The sequence below is a fragment of the Mytilus galloprovincialis genome, chromosome 1 (genome assembly GCF_965363235.1).
Source record: "Mytilus galloprovincialis chromosome 1, xbMytGall1.hap1.1, whole genome shotgun sequence".
Classification (NCBI taxonomy): domain Eukaryota; kingdom Metazoa; phylum Mollusca; class Bivalvia; order Mytilida; family Mytilidae; genus Mytilus; species Mytilus galloprovincialis.
The window spans coordinates 67,781,227-67,791,885 of record NC_134838.1 but is presented as its reverse complement, the minus strand read 5'-3'; the positions used below and the strand labels follow the sequence as shown (position 1 = coordinate 67,791,885).

The window sequence follows — 10,659 nt, the reverse complement described above, 5'->3', positions numbered from 1 at the left end:
AGTATATATATTTGTTTGGGGGCCAGCTGAAGGACGACTACGGGTGCGGGAATTTCTCGCAGCATTGAAGATCTGTTGGTGACCTTCCGCTGGTGTTTGTTCTATGGTCGGGTTGTTGTTTCTTTGACACATTCCCCATTTCCATTCTCAATTTCAATGTCTTCTTTTATGCTTATCACCAATCCGATATTTGGCATAGTTGTGTCACAATATTAAATGTTTCACTACAAGATAAACAAAGTGAAACGTACTTTTATTGGATATGAAACGGTAAAAGACTGAAGTAATTACTAGTACTTTAGTACAAAAATAGTTAGTTTGTCCCTTTCCAATTGCATTCCAAAAAAGTCACGTGTATACGTAAGAAATATTTAGGTTTCGGATCAATACAACATCGTTTGCACAAAAACGTAAAATTTGCTAGAAAATAGGCGCATGCGTAGAAAAATGTCACTTGATACAACTTTGTGACCTCGACATTGAAACAACAACTACTTCTCATGAAAGAAAAAGTTGATTTAGTATTCTGGGTCTAAGGAATTATACATGTTATGTTAAATATTCTGACGCTTTAATTGCCTGATTTTAGGTAGTACCAACAAATTCCGTAATTGTCATTATAAAAAACACCAACAAAGATGTATCTATTTAAAACAACAAAGTTCTTTAAAAAAAAAACATTCCGATTTTTAATTTGCAAGTAAACTTCTCTTAGATCATGTAGATACCTGGATAAGTCTACAAAAGGACTCACCAGTGACGATCGAATAAAAAAGTTAAAAAGGCCAAATAAAGTACGAAGTTAAAGAGCCTTAAATAATTCGGAGATGAATCCACCTCCCGTTACAAGAAATGGAAGGGATTTCTCTCGATAGCAAGAGTGAATCCTAGGACAAAATTGCATACATCGCCGTACGAAATTCAATCGTGAACAAAATATAATTTTTGCATAGTTAGTTATATGAAAAAATATCTATCCGAACAACGGCCTAATCTAGAACAAAACAATAAACGATAGCAAACATGACAGACAGCAATCTAGGACAACCACTGGGTCACATGGTCTAGTTTATTAGTTTACTCTATTTAATATACAAATAACCATTCAAGCAGAGTCAACCAATTACAAATTTTTTTAAAACAAATTTACTCTTTTCATGTAATAGATGAAGAAATTGAAAACAGACAATCTCCACGAATGAAAAGTGAAGGTAATGATGATAAAGTCTTTTAACTGTTTTAAGCAAATGTATTGCATATCAATAAAAGCAGTGAAAAGGTAATTTTAATAAGTCAGTAGATACTCCTGACAACCAAACAGAGTAAGTAATTAGAATGAAGCTACGTCATTTGGTTTTAATATCATAACGGTTATTTATAATGTAAAACGGCGGAGGTTCAAATGCATCAGTTGATATCATTTTCAAATTGAAAAAAGTAAAATCACAAAAACCATGAACTCCGATGAAAATTCAAAAAGCAAAGTCTTTAATAAAGTTGCAACATCAAAAGCCCAAAACATCAAACAAATAGATAACACATGGCATATTCCTGACTTTGTACAGGCATTTTCCTATACAGAAAAGGTGGATTAAACCTGGTTTTAAATTGAAAAAAAAATATTCCGTATCAAACTTACAAATAATTCTTGATAGTCTTGAAGCATAGATTCTAGGTACTAACGTTGTTTATAATCTTATTTACGTGTTATAGTGTTCATTCATTAGTCTTTGTTCAATAATAACCTTCCCTGTTTAGTCTACCCCTGTTTTGACATTTTAACCTACTATGTTTTTTTTCACGTTTAATACACTATTTTCTACCATTGGTAATGACTGTGTCTCAGCAATATAACAGTTGGTTTCCATTTTATAAATGTGTTGAGGTTATGATTTTTCCATTTGATAAGGGGCTTTCTTATTTGAATTTTTGTTGGAGATCGGTATTTTTGCTAATACACTTATGAATAGCATTTAGTCGTAAATAGTTTTTCCTCAATAGTAATTGATAGTTCAGCATTCAGCAAATTTCGTAACAGTGTATTAAACAGAAAATGATTGTTTCAAGGAAAATACGGATTATTGTAATACTGTCATTTGCATTTATAATTAGTTATCAAAAGTACCAGGATTATAATTTTATACGCCAGACGCGCGTTTCGTCTACATAAGACTCATCAGTGACGCTCAGATCAAAATAGTTCAAAAAGCCAAATAAATACAAAGTTGAAGAGCATTGAGGACCCAAAATTCCAAAAAGTTGTGTCAAATACGGCTAAGGTAATCTACTCCTGGGGTAAGAAAATCCTTAGTTTTTCGAAAAATTCAAAGTTTTGTAAACAGAAAATTTATAAAAATGACCATATAATTGATATTCATGTCAACACCGAAGTGCTGACTACTGGGCTGGTGATACCCTCGGGGACGAAACGTCCACCAGCAGTGGCATCGACCCAGTGGTGTAAATAGTTATCAAAAGTACCAGGATTATAATTTTATACGCCAGACGCGCGTTTCGTCTACATAAGACTCATCAGTGACGCTCAGATCACAATAGTTCAAAAAGCCAAATAAATACAAAGTTGAAGAGCATTGAGGACCCAAAATTCCAAAAAGTTGTGTCAAATACGGCTAAGGTAATCTACTCCTGGGGTAAGAAAATCCTTAGTTTTTCGAAAAATTCAAAGTTTTGTAAACAGAAAATTTATAAAAATGACCATATAATTGATATTCATGTCAACACCGAAGTGCTGACTACTGAGCTGGTGATACCCTCGGGGACGAAACGTCCACCAGCAGTGGCATCGACCCAGTGGTGTAAATAGTTATCAAAAGTACCAGGATTATAATTTTATACGCCAGACGCGCGTTTCGTCTACATAAGACTCATCAGTGACGCTCAGATCAAAATAGATCAAAAAGCCAAATAAATACAAAGTTGAAGAGCATTGAGGACCCAAAATTCCAAAACGTTGTGTCAAATACGGCTAAGGTAATCTACTACTGGGGTAAGAAAATCCTTAGTTTTTCGAAAAATTCAAAGTTTTGTAAACAGAAAATTTATAAAAATGACCATATAATTGATATTCATGTCAACACCGAAGTGCTGACTACTGGGCTGATGATACCCTCGGGGACGAAACGTCCACCAGCAGTGGCATCGACCCAGTGGTGTAAATAGTTTCAAAAGTACCAGGATTATAATTTTATACGCCAGACGCGCGTTTCGTCTACATAAGACTCATCAGTGACGCTCAGATCAAAATAGTTCAAAAAGCCAAATAAATACAAAGTTGAAGAGCATTGAGGACCCAAAATTCCAAAAAGTTGTGTCAAATACGGCTAAGGTAATCTACTCCTGGGGTAAGAAAATCCTTAGTTTTTCGAAAAATTCAAAGTTTTGTAAACAGAAAATTTATAAAAATTACCATATAATTGATATTCATGTCAACACCGAATTGCTGACTACTGGGCTGGTGATACCATCGGGGACGAAACGTCCACCAGCAGTGGCATCGACCCAGTGGTGTAAATAGTTATCAAAAGTACCAGGATTATAATTTTATACGCCAGACGCGCGTTTCGTCTACATAAGACTCATCAGTGACGCTCAGATCAAAATAGTTCAAAAAGCCAAATAAATACAAAGTTGAAGAGCATTGAACTTGGGATATCCAACATTAGGGAATGTATATATGATTTCTTGTCTAGTTTTGGGTATTTCAGCTCTGATACGTTTGTTTTTTCATTTTTGTTTTTTTGTCAAAATGCACATCTGGTTAATTCATTAGATATCAAAACAGACTTCGCAAAATAAGCCTTGATAAAACTTCTTCATATAATGTATCGTGCTATTTGTTTATTTCAGTATTTGCAAGTTACCTTAGAGTTGTAATTAAAGAACTGTCAATCAGATTTAATTGTTAATACAATGTGGATTATTTAATTGTTAGTTAACCATGATTTTTCACGAAAATGTCTTTTAGTTATGCAAACTGTCACGTCTGAATAATTTTGTACTCGAATAAAAATATACCCAACAGAACATGCAGAATGATAACATGCATGATGCAATATGGAATTGGGGAAACATAAAGATTTTGCAAATTCCAGTGACGATTATGTCAGAAGCAATTTCAATCACATTAAATCGATTTACTTTTAATAACTAAGGTCATATATCATAATTACTTTTTAGGTCACAAAGACAGAGAAATTGATAACAGGCCAACAACACAACCGGAATGCAAAGGTGATTTTATTATAGTACTAATTAATGGAGAATATGTTGCAAACAAATAATGCAGTTAAATTGATAAATTATCAGATTCCAAATTACATCAATGGATATTTTAAGCGTTTGGTATTGCAAATTATGAAGATTTCTTTTTTTATAATGATAATTTTATAAAAATAGTAATGATAATATTAAAAATATTGAAAACAATAATACTTATAATAGTAATAATGATAATATCATCATTTTAAAAGTATGAAAAGCAAAACATAAATGGTTTAGAGAACACTGTTGATAGTATTCCAACCTCAAATGTTGACTATTACGCTTTAAATGAACTTATGGTTCCAAAGGTCTAGCTTGTCTTATTCTTGTCTTTAATGTTTTCTAATATGCTTGGTCTTATATGCCAGTTTGTGCTTTTTTGTTACATGTTTTTTTTAGTGAATAAGATTATAACACAACGTTGACTGCTGTATCCCCATTTTTGACATTTCTACCTCATAAGTCTGTTTGTTTTGTTCAAGCAACTTGATGCGAATGTCATACAAGTGAGAGGTTCTATCCACCATTTTCTACATAGGAAAATGCCTGTATCATGTCAGCAATATGACAGCTGTTATCCATTCGTTTGATGTGTTTTATCTTTTGTTTTTGCCATTTTATTAGGGACTTATCGTTTTGAATTTTCCTCGAAGTTCAGTATTTCTGTGATTTTTTTTTTATTCTTTATTTGAAAAAAAATAGGGAGATTATCAACTGCTTCATGTTTCAAGATATGCCTTCCATTGTCTATTGTTAGATCCCCCAATGTTTACATCAGTAAATATCTGTACTAAATCTGGAATATGACAGTTGTTATCCAATTGTTTGATGTATTTGAGATTTTGATTTTGCTATTTGCTTAGGGAATTTTCGTTTTGAATTTTTAGTTATTTTACTTTTGCATGATAGCTAAATCTTTTACTGATTCCAAAAGAATAAATGTTCTACATATGTTTCATTAAAGTAAAATAAAATTAGATTATACAAAGGTTTGATCTGTATGATTTAAAAGAAATTCCGTCAGACATTGAAAGAGAACACTCATTGAAAACTCACTAGATGTCTTAATCCCCGTTTGCCTTGCTTCAAGTTTTAACTGATAATTTAACAAAACATCTTAACATCCTTTATCACAGTGAGAGTGAAACCTCACTAATCCTAACAATTGTAGGATAGTTGTTTATTGTTCCGTTATATTGACAAAATTGACCGGTCATCATAAACAGTCATTAAAGGTCAATGTAAAACAAATTCGGACACTGCAGCAACAACTTTTTAAACATACGTCATATATTATAACATTGGTAATACATAACGTATGCAGTAAACACCTTCTTAAAAATGTAAATATTAAGAATTTATAAATATACTGATGAAAGAAATATAAGCACTTTATACAAAATCTTGTGTCCGAATTGCACATCAGAACCAACCTTCACTATTGATGGCCAAAGTCAAAAAGTCAAAAATCTAATGGAATTCCTGTTAGGTTATAACGATTGATTCATTAGAGCTATAAATAGTTTTCACACTTACTTTACAGCTCAAACAGACCGAGAAATTTACAACAGGCTAGCAACACCATCGACATACGCAAGTAATATTACTATAGTCTTGTATTTCATGAAGAATATGTTGTAAAACAATTTATATAGTAAAAGGAAGAGACGCTACAATGTTTTATGCTTTAATCTTTAAAAAAGTTCGGTTAGACACCAATGGTTATTTTTACATCTAACGACAAGCTTTGACAGTAATTTCCCCAGGCCAGTTACACTACTTTCAGTTACATATTTTTTGAGACATTCTCAATCTAAATATAGGCTTATAAAGTTTATCAAAATATCAAATACTACTGCTGTTCTGTGTTTTCAATGTCGCGTAGATTGACATACACCGTAAATATTACAATTTGGGTAAACCATAATAACGAGACATACAAGAAGGAAAATAATATACCTTGTGCTGTGATTATCATTCGTCCGTCTTTTTATTTGAACAAGAGATAACTCCAATATCATATCGTCTATCACGTGTGTTTCTTCTAGTTCCAAGTAGGTTATAAAACTCTTCATATACGACACTTTGGATCTAACAACCAAAATAGAAATACTGTACTGGGCACAACTTTAACAAGATGAAACACTTGTTATGAGCCTACCAACACCAGATCTATAGCCATTAAATGACTACAGGAAACGAAATGGATGATTCTTAAACCAATCTTTACGTAGATCTGTATTTAGAAAACTTATCCTAATAGGTATTTTCAGTCTTACATCATATACGCATATGGCAGTGAGTGATTACATATCATCGATTCCAATTACCGATTACTATAAAATTACAGACACACTAACAAAAAAGTCCTTCCCATGCATTGATTTTTTCCCGTAATATAAAGTTCTATAAGCACAAATAAAGGACTTGAAATTATTATCTATGACCTCTTATTGACAGTTTTGGGCTGGAATTGAGCTTACTTTGTGAAAAATAATACAGAGTCAAGTAAAAATACACCGAAGAGGATATCACTGTCATGCTGGATTATTTAATTGACAACATATTTGTTGAATTTGGAGGTTTGGTCTTCCAACAGACTATTTGAATCCCAATGGGTACCAATTACGCTCCTCTACTTGAAGATTTGTTTTTATATTTCTATGAAGCAGAATTTATCCAAGGGCTTGTACAGAAAGGAGAAAAGAATTTAGCCCAGTCTTTTAATTTCACCTTTCGGTATATTGATGATGTACTGTCTCTTAATAATAATAGATTCAGTGATCACTTACATTAAATATATCCAAGTGAACTTGAAATTAAAGATACTACCGACACAGATAAATCTGCTTCATATTTAGACCTTTTTGCTCGAAATGACGACTGATGGTAGGTTGAATACCAAAGTTTATGACAAACGTGATGATTTAAATTTTCCTATAGTCAACTTTCCATTTCTGTGTAGCAACATCCCAGCGGCACCGGCATATGGAGTATACGTGTCGCAATTGATACGTTACTCTAGAGCTGCTTTCTAAAAAGTTGCTAAGACAGGGCTATGAATCAATCAAATTAAGATCATCACTCAAGAAATTTTACGGTCGCCATCATGAGCTGATTGGCCATTATGACAAAAGTGTGTCAGAAATCATATCTTCCTCAGTCATAATAACCTTCCATCATTACCGAACTGAACAAAGAAATAACACGACGGGTGCCGTATACGGTGCAGGAAATGCTTATTCTTCCGGAGCACCTGATTTCACACCCGGTTTTTAGTGGAGTTCGTGTTGTTTCTTATTTATTACTTATAAACATGATGTGAATGTCCTTTGGTTTTATGAGTCTTTGTTTACTCCTTGGTTTTGATTGTTATTGTCTCTTAAGCATTGGAGCTTAACTTAGCCCATTAACTGTGCTGTTCTCATCAGGAAAGAACCCTAGACTTGTGCCAATCATACGACGGGTCTGTTGACATACTATTTGTGTCATATTTCATAGTGTATGTTTTGTCAATGTGATGCATTTACAAACGGAGATGCTTATCCTTCGAACACCAAACATCATTGCTGTCGAAGATCGTGCATTTTCGTCATTCGACAGAGATAATCATGTCACTACTACAGCTCAGCTTAAAGCCTCTAAATATTTGAAGATCCCTACTATGTATTGTTCACATGCTAAAATACACAAATAACCCGTAATATATCGTTTTACCTTAGCCTCTATTTAGTGTTCTACTACCAATCTTTCGGTGCCTTTAACACGTATAACGAGTTCCTTAACTTATATCAAGGAACTTATCGGTAATTTTTGTAATAAAACATTGGAAAACAGTGAAATTACCCACTTTTTTATTGTAAAAATTTCTATAAATGATTTAGACAAATTGCGTGCTTTTAATGGGCTTTTTAATTCGGTTGACAGATTGAGTTGTCCACTGTTTAAACTACAATATCACACAAAGAAAAGTTTTACTTTCTTATTAAACGGTCGTTTGATAAATCTGGTGGCAGATTTTTTTGCTGCAACTCAAATAATCTAACGAGACAGGTAACTATGCTAGATACTAACTTACTTGAGGTGTAATGTTTAAAGCACTAAATTTCACCCTGACAAAATTTATTTAGGTTTCAACACAGTAAAGTGTATCCCTTTAAAAGCAGACTTGTTCCTTCAGTAGTGAAACATTTGTAGTCCGTTTCTATGTATGTTTGCGTTTGTTTTTCTTGAACTTCAGTGTTCATGTTGTTCCTTTGTTTTCCTCTTTTAGTTTTTGTGTTTCTCACGGTTTTAGTTTGTAACCCGAATGTACTTACTCTCCAACGATTTATGACTTTTGAATACCGTTATACTACATTTGCCTTTATCTACTGTTATGAATAACTGTCAATGTCCAATTAAACTCAGTAAAAACCCGTCTAAATTCCATTTTATGGATAAACTCCATAACACTGACCGTTGTATTTATGACATTTTGTTAAATAATCACTTGGGTAGAGCTGATGACCGTAACTGCATTCATGGTCATCCCAAGATGTCGGATGAAAAAATAGGGCAGGATCTGTATTGTCTGTTAACGTGTGTTCTATATCATTTTCTTTACAAGGCCTACATTGGTACGATGTAAGGCATACATACGATGTCTTTATAAAATATTCACATGGAAATCACAAGTTACTACCGTGAAATGTGTATGGAACAGGAAATTGGATTTCAAAAATGACCGTGAGTCATAAAATATTTTCAAAGTGACATATTTCAAGGATGACTGTGATTGGTAAAAAGATGACCGTAATTTGCAAAAGGGCCGTAATTTAGAAAGGATGGCCGTAATTTAGAAAGGATGACCGTCAATTCTAAGAAATATCCGTATTTTGATTTGAGCGTCACTGATGAGTCTTATGTAGACGAAAAGCGCGTCTGGCGTACTAAATTATAATCCTGGTACCTTTGATAACTATTTGTATTACCTTTTTTGTATCAAATAATTAATCGTGTTGGTATAAAACATATATATAAGACAGTATTAACCTATAGGTAGAAGAAAATAAGACGTGCTTCAAATACATAGTTCACCATATGTAGCCTCCAACTACAAGCCAGAAGATTTTTAATTTCTGGGATTCCTTTTATTGTCATGTAATAAATACACCTTTATAATAAACAGCTGCACCATAAGAGCATGATACGTCCGTCGTCTTGTGTGTGAATTCTAATGCAATAATAATAAATAGTCTCTTACATACAGCGCGACATGTCAAAATCCTCCTTTTTTTTTTACAAAACATTCAATAACTCTTAAACCAAATTTTGAATCATCACCAAAACAGATATTAAGATTCATACAACTAAGAAGTGTGTAAAGTCTTCATCAATATTCATAAATTGTTTTTGAGATACAGTGCGATATGTGAAAACCCTTTCCGCCATTTTTTTTTTAACAAAATACTCATATTCAATAACTCAAAAATAAAATTTTGAATCATCACCAAAAAGTATACAGATCTTTAGATTAATATTACTAAGAAGTGTGTAAAGTTTTAAGCAATAATCATAAATCGAGATACGGCGCGACATGGGGAAAAAACCGCACCCCTGTTTAGTTACAAATTCCAGTAACTCAAAAAGTTTTAATCTCATTTTCACCAAAAAGTATACAGATTGTTTAACTATCATAAGAAACAACTATGTTAAGTTTCATGAAATTTGGATAAGTCGTTTTCAAGTTACGGTGCGAGATGTTTACGCCGGAAAGACGGACAGACGACATTTGTATACTATAATACGTCCCGTCAAAATTTTGAAGCGCGTATAAAAATGCCAATGCATGTACACCAATTGATACTTTGGTATCCTCAATGCTCTTCAACTTTGTACTTGTTTGGCTTTATAAATATTTTGATATGAGCGTCACTGATGAGTCTTATGTAGACGAAACGCGCGTCTGGCGTACTAAATTATAATCATGGTAACTTTGATAACTATTATAAACAAGGTATTAAATAAAACTGGAAATCAACATCAATTCTAGAAAACCTCCATTTCTTCTTACCTCTTAATTTCATGGTGTTAGTTCAATTATTTTTTAATTTGATGTAATTACCTTTTTTTTCTGTTTAGTTGTTTTTTTTTTCATATTCAACCTATTAATTATGTTTTACATACATATTGTGCATTATAACTTACCTTAGGAAATAAATTGCAAAACTTGATAGTATGGCTTAACCTTTTCATGATTTGTAAACATGAAAACTTAGAAACTAAGCTTACTCCATGCATGCATGGACGAAGGTAACTAACGTTAACTTAGTCCATGCATGCATGGACTAACACAACAGACTTAGTCCATGCATGCATGCACTAAGGCAACTAACC

At 32.9% G+C, this 10,659-nt stretch overlaps 1 long non-coding RNA gene across 1 annotated transcript; it reads left to right on the top strand.

Annotated features, from left to right (window-relative positions):
• Positions 1–1,164: 1,164 nt before the first annotated feature.
• LOC143042570 (uncharacterized) lies at positions 1,165–5,870 on the top strand. The gene is made up of 3 exons (XR_012968064.1): positions 1,165–1,211; positions 4,198–4,251; positions 5,825–5,870. It is a non-coding gene; the product is annotated as an uncharacterized LOC143042570 (long non-coding RNA).
• The last annotated feature ends 4,789 nt before the right edge of the window (positions 5,871–10,659 follow it).